The 12,543-nt window shown below is 38.8% G+C and overlaps 1 protein-coding gene across 1 annotated transcript in view; it reads right to left on the minus strand.

The window, feature by feature from the left end:
* Amun (protein amun) overlaps positions 1 to 12,543 on the minus strand; it is a 93,191-nt gene that overhangs the window by 18,308 nt on the left and 62,340 nt on the right. The gene's annotated exons all lie outside the window — the stretch shown is intronic.

Raw genomic sequence — 12,543 nt, forward strand, 5'->3', positions numbered from 1 at the left:
GGGGGGGTCTTGTATGAGAGATTAATATTTTTTCATTTTCTTCACCTCGAAAAGCCAGGGGGGGTCTAATACACGAGTAAATACGGTAATTATGTGGCAGCTGCAACCAATACCAAAAATATGCTGACGAACTTCTTTCAAAACTGCTAGAACACCATTCTTCTGACCAATCATAACAGGAGCATTGTCAGAACAGAATGTCAAACAGTTCTTAATTGCCACTTTATTTAATTCCAACTGCGACAATAACAGCTTTCCTAAGTTGTGCACTGTCGAATCCGCTTCCAATGCTGGTACCGATAAAACAGTACTTATAATACTTTCTCGAGCAGCATCATAAAAAGTAACCACTATGAGATACAACTTGCAATCGGTATCATTACTTCCATTTGTCGACGAAGAAAATGAACTATTCCGTAACAATGTCCTGCGGTAGCACACGCCATTTCGTTTAGGACACGCATTTTTGTGCGACCACAAACACACTTTCTTTCAATGATTTCCGAAGTAGCAAACATCTTTCTGAACAAAGTTCCTGGATGATCAGCTGCTTTCAATGGAATATTGTGTTTCACCAAAAAATAGGTAAACAAACACTCAGCCTTTATTACATCGTAAACATTATCTCCAGCTTTGGCAAAAAACTGTTTATTTTATGAGTTGCTTCCTTAGAGTTTAAATTACATGATTAGTCAGGTCGTTTTTTCCGCCATGTGCTGTTAACATTACAAGAGCACACGGTACGAAATGTAAATTAGTAACCTTTTCTCGATTTCAGTATTCGTACATGGGAAACTCAAAGAAAAGGTTGCCCTAAACATCTGACAAGAATGTTTTTTTTTGTAGATATACTCATGATTACCGATAAACAATGATCATAAGACAAAATAAGCATCAAACACAATTCATGTTACTCCACAACTACATAACCTCAGCTTTGCAATACAAGGCAATAAATATGAAGCAAATTAAGTGAAGAACATAATTCACATGTTTTGTTCGAAACTACTACATGATCTATGTTGTGAAATTCATGGTGAAGAACAAAAGAACTATTTTTTTTTACACATGACAGTACAGGTTATAACTGAACGAATCAATGCAAAGAACAAGCAAACTGTTATCCAAGAGTCAGTCACTTTCTACAGTACATAACCAAATCAATATCGATCGAATGGGGTACAGAACGCATCTCAAATTCCCAGTCAAAGACCAACAATCGGATGAATATAAATTAGAGCAATGTATCGAATATTCACAGCATGTATCGGTGGCTTGCAGAAGCTTGTTCTAGCGCGAATTAAAAAAAAATCTTGGTAAGTAAAATTGTAAAATATTATACCTACCAAATTTACAAAACCAAAAATAAAGAGATTTTGATATGAAAATCAGGAAAAATCAGGAGATACTATTGGTCAAAACTGCTTATTCTACTTGTCTCGCAAAATACAGAAGTACTATGGTATATATTATATAACACTTATTGTCTCAAAACTTGACTGTTGCTATACGAGGCTACAGGCTACAAGGTTAAAATTACACACCTCTGTTCCCTCACAGGAAGTATGTGAGTGAAATGATTAGCCTCTGACAAGCCTTTTGAAAATATTATGAAGTCATGCTCCAGACGTGTGAATCAGTCAAGCATTTAGATACCATTACTTAGCAAATGCACAGATTAATATATGCATCATAGGCCCGCATGATTATGCGAAGCGCAAAGCTATTAATATCAAGTAATAAATTAAAATTTGTTAGAATTGTCTCCAAATGGCTCCTAAATTCCCTAGAAAAGTCACTAGTCGCCATCTTTGAAATTCTGTCACTAAATTACTAAAATAAACTCCAAACTTAGCGACTAGTCTCTAGAACTGACTAGATTGATGTGAACAAACACAAACACAGCACGCGAGAACGAGAGATTTACAATCGATATACGCGTCGCGATATACAGGTTTCAATAAATATAGCACATTCGCGCACATTTCTTGTATTAATAAACGTTGATATTTCAACTGAAAGCCGCCAATGAGCAAAGGACTTCCAGCCACTGATGTAAAATGCTGAAATGGCAGGATTTGAAAACAAATGTTTGAAGTTCACTAAAATATAAGCTAAAATAGGGAGAAATAATAAAATGTTCGGGAGACGGGAAAAACTGTCGACAATCGGGATTCTCCCGCTTAAATCGCGAAAGTTGGTAGGTATGTATTATAGTTCATCCATAAAACCATAACACACACTGTATTTCCGTAAATTTTATGGACAAACCGTAGAAGTTGGAAGTCGTTAATATGTTTACGATTATTGTTTCTAAAGAAAAAAGTGTAGTTTTTTATATATGGGGTATAAAATGTAGCCAACCTTCCCTCTTGCTCCTTTGAAAGTTCTTTCTCCCTTCAGTGTGTTTATCCCATCTTGCAGATACGCTGGGATGGGCTGTATGTCTTCTTTTGTGCTACTAGCTATACGTATGTGCAGATTTTTAATCCGGAAACATTGCTCTGAACAAATCCCCTGCATGGTTAGAAAATGCGAATGGAACATTATAATCTAGAAGAAACGATGTAAAAAAAGCAAATCTGCATTTGAAGACACTTTTCCCCACTACTGACAAATTTGCTATTGGCTTATATTCACCTTTTTCTCCCATGTGATAAGTGTTTCACACATAAAATGTGCCTTCTACAATCATCTCTACCACCACGAGCCACAGAAAGATCACAACACATGATACAGAGCACGGAGTTAAAACTTAATTTTCAAAGATATTAATCACAGCCTTTCTTCTGTATATCACAATACTTTTCGAGCAGTTATTTTTATTATTCTGCCCTATCATTGGAAGTATAAGCATGCTTCATTTCAGCAGCACAAAAACACTTCTTAACCACAAAATAATCAAAATAACAAATCCAGGCCAAGAATCACAGGTAATTACCGACTGAAGGAATACGGCACCAAGTTGTGAAGCCGTGAAAGATAGGAACCCAACAATGAAGACCAACCAGATGGCCAGACCAAAGCATTATGGGAAAGTGCATATGTTCTTTGTGCATCGTGATGTCACAATATCACCCAGCATTTCATTTAAAATTACTTTTTTTTTTTTGACATACAGTGAAGGGTAGTAATTATTTGTTGCATGATGGCCTACATCTGTATTAGGAACATAATCGTGTGAAGTTGACTAGCATGTTGCATACTTGTCTCGAGATAGCCTATTTATGGATATGTAAAAAGTCGTGAAACTCTTTACTAATGAAGACAAAATTACAATCTTTCAGAAAGTGGACTGGCATCCATATCTTGAAGCGCGCAAGAGTTTGAAAAAGAACTAAAGACAGTAAAATATCCCAAAAAGATCGGGAGCTGATGAAATTCATCAACCAGTCCTATGCAGGCTTGTCAACATTAATTATGGATTTCCCATAATTTGTATGGATTTCATACCAATATTATAACATTATGGTTAATGTTGAAACTAGCATCTTTGAGTTTTGACTCGATCAGTTGGTCGAAGTTTTGTAGGATTCAAAATGGCGACCTAAGTCATTCTCTTGCAGTCGCACATGGTGGAGTGTGACCTCCAATTCATTATCTAAGAGTGAGACCGGGAAATAATGTTTAATAGTCCATTGGTCCAAAATATGAGGATTCTTCTAACATTTGTTTTAGAAAGAGTGTGATCTGCAATAATATACTGATATTTTTATAGGCCCCCGGGCAAATGTGTTCATATTTGGTGTTTTCCACAAATGCACTGTTGTTATTTCATAAGCCCCAGCGGAAAAGGTTTTCAGATTTGTTCTCTCGTATTTTTCACACCTTTTATTACTCTTCCTCTCATCTTTAGAAACTGTAGAAACAGGTTTCACTGTAACCCTAAATACGGGACGTAAAATGCCCCCGTGTTAGAAAACATTGTATCTAGTGTTTCCAAATCACTGTTGGATTGTTCCTATTCGTGTATTCTAAAAGTACGTTTTCTCACATAACATGATCTTTTTCCTTGTCCCCTGCAGAAACATCTTAATGAGGTTTTACTGGATACTGATTTTCCATAATAAACGTGCCCTTAACCGTAATACTATAATATTAGTATGAAATCCATACAAATTATGGGAAATCCGTAATTACTGTTGGCAAGTCTGCATAGAACTGGGTGATTAATTTCATCAGCTCTGTTATAAAAAAAGGATTAGGAATGACTGTTGACCTTTATGTAGGTTAACAGTCATTCCTAATCCTTTTTTAAAACAATTTATTACACAAATCTCGGCATATAGGTATGAAACTCTATGTTATGTAATACGTGAACTAGGTTAACAATAAGTCAAAGAGCATTAAACATCTAAAGAGTTCTAATTAGCTACATTCCGTATAACTACCTTCCATAGAAGTTATATCATCACATTCGCCCCCCCCCCCCCTCTAAGAACTGAACAAAGTCCTTCAAATAACCTGGAGGATGAGGGATGCGACGGTTGCGACGTAGTGGTGTTTCCTCTTGAGTACGAACCGGGGCTCGAAGCGGACTATCAGGAGTCACAGGGATATTGACCTGAGTTGCAGGGCTCCCTTCATTGGTAATCTCATGATCCACGGTGGATTCACTAGGGTGTGGCGCTGGTCCATCATTCGCTGCAGGAGTGTCTTCTCCTCTTGGAGCCAGGTGCCTAGTAGATACCGTAGACTCTCGGCTGTCAGGATACTGGATTAGGGCATAATCATGATTACCATTTAGGAGGGTAACTTCTTCAACCAGTGGGTCAAATTTAGATTGACGATTGAAGCGACGGAGTAGTACAGTTCCAGGTTTCAGTAGCCATGTAGGAGTGGAGTAGCCATTGCTACTGCGTCGTGAGTGGCCAAATATGCGCTCATGAGGAGTAGCATTTATGGCTGTGCAGAGTAGAGACCGAACGGCATGAAGCGCTTCTTGAAGTAAGGATTCCCACTCCGTGATTGACGAACTTTTATCCCATTAAATTGTTCAACCTGGCTGCTAAACTGTGGGTTGTAGGGTGTAAGGTGTAGTGCAGCTGGTGGCCACTCCAAACAAAACAAGAAAGTTCTTTGAGATCCTGAGACATAAATGATGAGCCTCGATCCATATGTATAGTCCTCTCCGTGTAAGGACGTACCCTAAGGGTGCAACCTTACCCTTTCTCCCCTGTAATATTAAGATATTGATTTATGGTTACTTTTCTTGCTGTTGGGTCTTTTTCAGTGTCGGTAACCATACAGTTTAGGGACCCTACTTGCCGATACGACGTCTTACATTTACCGTTAATCTGGCACGTTGGCAACGTTCAATCACTGCTCTAGCGTGAAGTGCGTGTTGCCACCGCATCGCCGTTAAAGTCAGTAGTGATACATTTGCAAGAATATTTAAAGCATATTTTCTTTTTCTGTGGGATTGTAAATCTATTTGGCTAATACCAGGTAAGTAGGATTGTGGCATGTTAGGATAATGCATTTAATAACATAGTTTGTGTGAAATGATGAAAGTGGGTGGTAGTATAGATCTACCGGTACATGAAATAACTCTTGCGGGACGAAATTTTGGCAGTAGAACTTATAACATTATTATTTTCAAATCCGCAGTGAACTTGAAAGCTGACCTAAATTCTGTTCACGGTGCTTGGCACATTAGTATTCCTATATGTTTCCTGATAAGCTTGAAGATATAACCAGCCTGCAGGCTGAAAATATGCCCAATAATCTCTCTCCTTACTGGTTACCGGTATTGAAGAGAGAAGGAAATATTCGTGCAAAAGAAAGGGAAGTCATTGGATGTCTGGAACTTTCGAAAATCACACGGCAAAGACTTATTAAATAAATTGCATCATTTAACACGCCCCTCTTTTCAAGAATATGGTTATAGTACGCCTACTGTATATCAAAATAAAGACAGATAATTTAAGTGAGAAAGTGTGTTTATTTCCTTAATTCCTCATTGAGGAGATATTCATAATTATCTTGATTTATTTCATCTTATCTTTTATCATTTACTAGGGTAGGGAAACATTCATTATCGGTGTTTACATTGAGGTTAGTTTGTTATGGTTATGTCTGATGACTTTAATATGTAACCAGGCAGGTTGGCAGCAGTGATCAGCCATTACAAAAAAGAGAAAAGAAGAGCATCGGGCGGCGATATTTACTTTCTGGGGTATTTCCTTACGTGGCAGTTACTATATGTAGGATGGGGCTCCAAATATTCCGATAAGTTGAGTTAGGCAGGAGATGACTGTCGAAGAATTCGTGTCACGACAAGCAAAGGCAAAGGGGAAACGAGAAAACTTGACAATTACGGTGAGAATGTAGCGATTTTGAGTCTTAGTAGGCAACGGTCCCTTGAAGTCCAGATTTAAACGTTCAAAAGGGGCCCGTGGCCTTGATAAGAGAGCCTTGATGTCTGAAAAACTGAGGCTTTACCTCAGCGAATATCCTGTATGCAGATGTGACACGCCGGATACCTTCTATTGAGAAGGGAAGATTTTAAATCCGGATCCAATGACCCATTCTTGTGATGCCTGGATGACAAAGAGACTGATGAAGAGACAGTAGCTTTTCATAATCTGTATTATGATAAATGGAACAGACTCTCGAGAGGCCACCAGCAGCTTGGTTATGGTTGCCTGGTCGATATACAATGTCATACGAATAAAGGGATATTTCCAAAAGCCACCACATTATCTTCTTATTCTTTATTTTTCTGGAATGTTTTGAATCAAACATGAAAGTTACGGAGCGCTGGTCTGTGATAAGGTGGAAATGACGGCCCATGAGGAAGTGCCTCCATTTACGAATGGCTTCCACAATAGCATAGGCTACCTTTTCGATTGCCGAATGGTGGTGCTCAGAATCTGAGTGTGTTCGAGAGAAAAATGCAACATGGCATTTATTTTGGGAGAGGGTAGCAGCAATAGTAGAATCTGATGCATCAGTCTCGACTGTGAACGGGGCATTGTTGTGTATGCTACTAAGCGCGGCATTTTCTATAGCAGACTTTATATCTTCAAAAGCTTTAACAGCAATGGCAGATAGAGGTAGTGAGGCTTGGCACAAAGGTTGAATTTTTGCTGAAAAATTTAACACGAAGGGCGAATAATGTGAGAGCATGCCAAGTGCTCCCCTAAGAGATTGGTGGTCACATATAATGGGATAATCTCTGAGCAGTTTCAATCGATCAGAATCAGGCCTAATGGTCTTGTTACTGATTGTATATCCCAAGAGTCTGATGCATTTTTGTGAGAAGTAGCTTTCCTCAGAGGTGACTGTTAGATTATACTTGTGGGCCGCTTTAAGGAATTTATCGAGGTTCACATCGTGTTCATCTTGGTTTGCTCCACATTGACATTATCTAGGTATATGTCTTTTCACGAGAGTTTAATTCTGATGTAAACATGGTATGTCCACGCCTTCACCAAAGAAAGAGTTGTGATTCGCTGAGCGTGTAGTACCGACCTCCACCCCGTCAACGGTTCGTGTTCGGACGTACAGGGCTGCGCATCGCATACGATAAAAGTGCGAAGATCTAAACTTCTGAATAAACGACTAAACCTGGATTATATTCACTTACTTTATTGAACACATTCACAATCCACTGCCTATGGTCACTCCTGAGCGGTTTTCCTCTTTTGTGCTTCACTTCACGTGATGGTCGGTCCTACCTCTTGCTCCATTTCTCTCACTATGATTACCGACACTGACTGCTGCTGCAAGATGCAACACCTTATCTCCACGCTGTACAGCTTGGGACTTTTCCCCACTGCGAGAAGACTTCCTGTATTACACCATGCCTTGTGCCTTCATTTCTCGTTATTTAATCACTATTTTTTTATTTAAAAACATAGACGTAAAGCAGCTTCAAACGTCCCCCCTCCAGGGTTACGGTAGAATTGGAGTCTAACAACAGTAAAAAATAGAGATGAAGCTCCCTTCTCAAAAAGTGACTGGCAATCAGTTTCAAAGTTCCACATTAAGACTCAATTTAGGGCACATTAAGCAAGCTCAAAATAAATAACAGTGTCAAGAAGCCAATCATTTAAAAAAAAAACACTTTTAACTGGAAGACAAACAGATATTTTTAGTGCAACAGAGTTGAAACTTTTAACAACTATTCCAATGAATAGATACAGTTTTTAAGTAGGCTAACTATGTATTCATCCTGTCTCATTTCATCAACCCATTAACCCCCACATTGTTTTAACATCATTTTAATTTAATTTATATTCAAATAGTCTTTAAGAGGAACAATGTACCTGAAAATAATGTATTCAGAAGCTTAGCGATCACCTAAGCTTAACAACAGCTGAAGATGTTCTCAAGTGAGAACGAAACATGTACTGTTTATAATAAATAATTTGCTAAAAAACAAATAAAAAGTATCAAAAACATGGAAGATTTTCAATTACTGTACGTCTCTGTTTTTAGCCAACTGTCGGCATCGCCAGTGTTCACGGAGTCTGCTTCTCCGCACACTGCCTGCTACATGATATTGTGGCGTTCCTTGAAACGCTGAATACAAAATAACTACGATTTCACTCGAACCTAGGAAATATGAAGCACACTGGACACACACACTGAAGTGAGTGAAAGTGTGGAAAGCTGCCCTGTACATTCCGAAAGATGTGTTCTATCATGACGCGGACAAATGTTGAATTTAATTTACTCTGTAAAATACTATTTTTTTAAATTTAAAGGCAGTTTTGAATTAAAAGTCTGAATTTCAGTTATGGGACCGACATTGTTCTTCGAAATACGAATTATCCGTATTTCGAATTAAACAACTGAAATAACATGCAAAACCGTACCTCATATTTCCGGGAACGAGATCTTCTTCGAATTAGACGAGATTTTGAAATAACCGATTTCGAATGATCGAGGTTTTACTTTATGTAGGATTAATTTCGTATACATAAAAAGCAAACTAAAGCCAATTTTCTATTAATAAAAATACCGGTTTCTTCAAATATTGGGGTGCACGGATTGGATTACAGTATTCGTGTTTACAGGATACGGTTCAGGTAGCCACTTTCTATACATGTACACAATCAGTCGAACTGGATATGGATTTCGAAGTAATCAATATGTAAGGAGTAACGCTATTGGCTGGGTAGGAACGCCACATTTACAATCAACCAGTGAACGTTACGGTTTTATATCTCTACCTTCACTACTGCATTTCGTTTATTCACGCCTCATGACGCGTTCATTGTTTATCTTTCGTTCGTGAAGCAACATGGGTATTAGTGTGCCAGTTAACTCTTTCACCAATATGGATCACAAGAAGCGAAAGGAGTTTTCTTTAAAAGAAAAATATGAAATACTTCGGGACTTGGAGAAAGGAGGGAAAAAAGGAGAAATAGCGAAGAAGTATGGAATCAGCCCTTCAACACTATTTCTAAAACACAAAAGTAAGATAGAGCAGAATACTGATGCTGATGCCCTTGGCCCACAACAAAAGAAGATGAGGACAGCAGACTGTGAGGAGGTGGACAAAGCTGTTTATATGTGGTTTGTAGAAATGTGGACCAGCAACACTCCTGTCAATGGCCCACTGTTATGCGAGGGTACACGATCCTTTGCACGTTCGCTTGTATTTCTGGAATTTATGGGGAGTACTGGTTGGCTTCAAAGGTTCCAAGAAAGATATGGCATTTCCCACAAGGTTGTAAATGGTGAAGCAAACAGTGTCCCAAAGTAAGTTGCATCTTCATGGCGGTTGCAGACACTATCAGCTGCCTTGAAAGAATATTTGCAGGCGGATATTTATAATGGAGACGAGACTGTATTATTCTACAAATTAATGCAAAAAAACCTTGAATTCAAGGGAAATAAGTGTTTTGGTGTCAAAAGCTCAAAAGAATGGATAACGGTTCTTTTGCATACCAGCTCCACAGGGATGGATAAACTGAAACCTCTCATAATTGGGAAGTTTGGGAAGCCAAGGTGCTTCAAGGGAGTACAACATCTGCCCTGTGAATATAGGCACAACAAGGCATGCATAACATCAGTGATCTTGGAAGAGTGGTTGTTGTACCTGGAACATCAGATGAAGGCTGAAAAAAGGAGAATTCTTTTCATCTTAGACAAGTGCTCCTCTCACAATTGTGTACCTCGCCATTTGGAGCATGTGAAAGTTTTTATTTTTGCCTCCAAATACTACCTCAGTTGTGCAGCCACTGGATCAGGGGATATAATTCACGTGGTGAAGCGGCATTACCAAGCTCGTGTGGTCCGGCGTATGCTATGTAACATTGTCTCAGAGAGAGACATTATCAACTTATTGGAAGCAATGCAAATGTTCAGTGCTGCATGGAGATCACTGAAAGAAGAGGTAATCAACTGCTCTCGAAAAGCTGGAGTGGGTTATGGAGAAGACAACATTGCATAAAATGAAGAGTTGGATGCAGAAACAGAGGAGAACTGGAAGTGCATTTGTGTGAAAAGTTGGATGTGCCAACAAGTGTAAATCTTACTGATTATGTCAACGTGGACTGTGATGTGTTAGTGGAAAAGGAAATCACTGAAGAAGAGGAAGATGTGCCTCACAAAGTGTTCAACAGAGATTGACTCTTGTGCAGGCAACAAACATGGCATGTAGTCTTCAGGATTTTCTTGTCACGAAGTGATGTGCCAGAATCTGTGTTAAATGCAAGTGCAGTGGTTGCTGACTACCTTGAATATTCATTTGCTTCTGGGAATGTTCAGAAGAAAATCACAGACTTTTTCAAAAAATAAAGTTGAGAAGATAATGTGCCTGTACAGGGTAAAATTTGAGATGCTGAAACCTTCTTGCAAGTATCTGTACCTTATATCACACTTCATGCATATATATGTATTCTAATTTACCTCTCTGTTAATGAATACAGATTTTCTTTTTATGTGTAAATTTATGTTGAAATAACTTAGATTCTTCAACAGGTTCAGCAATAGGTGAATTCTTAAGAACTGACTTCTTTCAGTATAACAAAATTTCACTGTAACAAATTAATTTCTGAGGTCCCCAAAATGTTGCTATACTGGTATTCTACTATAGTTTCTTTTCATATCGACTTCAAGGTGATATAAACAAAAATATAAGTCAAATTAATTTCAAGCAGAGGCAAGATCAGACACTACTGTCAGAAGTTTTCAGCTGAGTGAACAGATTATAATGAGAGAATCATGACAACACAGATCTTAGTAAATAGTCTCTCAAACTGAGTAAAAGCTATGGGTTCAACATTAAGACAAGAACGAAGAAAGAAATGAGGAAACAGAAAAGAATCTAGAATCAAAGAGCAGCATGAAAATTAAGTGTGGGAAAGATTTTTACAAAGTTAACTGCCGTTCAACTGGTGAATTCCAAAGTAAAGTAGATTCAGCTTGTGCAAATATACAAATCAGTCTGAAGAAAACAACTCTGGAGATTTTAAAAAGAAAGGCCATGAAGATGAGTACTATGAAAATATCTAGAGGATAAAACTTTGATGGGATGAACAAAGTGAATACAAAGCCAAACAGCTGAAAGAAGTTGCATAATACAAAAGGAAAATTGCTGACAGAGTGAGAAAAACTTCAAAATAAAACTTAGGACGCACTTGATCATGTACCAAACTGCGATGGGAGAAATATTAAATGCATTATACAATCAGCATAAAGGAATGAAATAAGAATGACTGGAAACTGCAACCAGTTTGTGTCAAGAGACTGATATTTCCAGGGTTCAAAATATTTCATAGAAATTCTGGTATACACACAATTAAACTATACTAGTGTCCAAACGAGGCCATACCGCCCGACAGGAATGTCAGACGGATTGCTGAACAAACGGAAGCTGACTCACACACCATATGTCACAAAATAACAGTCTCAGAAAGGTTCTGATAGCTAAGGTACACTTCTAACAACAACTAACAAAACTTGGCAATGTCTTCCACAAAAAAATATGCTGTTAATAGGGTGTATTGTTACCCCAAACGGCCACACATGCTTCGCAGCAACGTGGCATGCTCTCTATCAGATGGTCCAAGAGCTCTTGTGGCAGTCGATCCCATTCCTCTGAAAGGGCAATGTGAAGTCTTGGAGGGTTCTTGGTGGAGGCTGATGGGATTCAATTCGCCTCCTCAAAGCATCCCAGGCATGTTCTATAGCATTCAGATCTGCAGACTTCACTGGCCAGTCCATGCAATGAATGTCTTCCCCAGCCAGAAATTCATCCACCAGAGCAGCGCGGTGCGGTCGGGCATTATCGTCCATTAAGAGGAAATCTGGACCAACCGCACCTCTGAAGAGTGGAACATGTGGTCTCAGTACCTCATCCCTGTATTTCTGAGCGTCAACAGTGTTCCTCAGACCACCCATAAAGATGTGCAGGTCCGTACAGCCATTCAACATGATGTCGCCCCCTCACCACCATACTGTTCCCGTTCCACGATGTTCCTGTGATTGTATCGGCTACCCGGTTCTCTCCAGTTTAATGTGTGATGGGAATCGTTCTGCAAACTGAAGCAGGATTCATCTGTGAAGAGCACGTGCCTCCATTCA

Source organism: Anabrus simplex, chromosome 6, assembly GCF_040414725.1.
Source record: "Anabrus simplex isolate iqAnaSimp1 chromosome 6, ASM4041472v1, whole genome shotgun sequence".
NCBI lineage: Eukaryota > Metazoa > Arthropoda > Insecta > Orthoptera > Tettigoniidae > Anabrus > Anabrus simplex.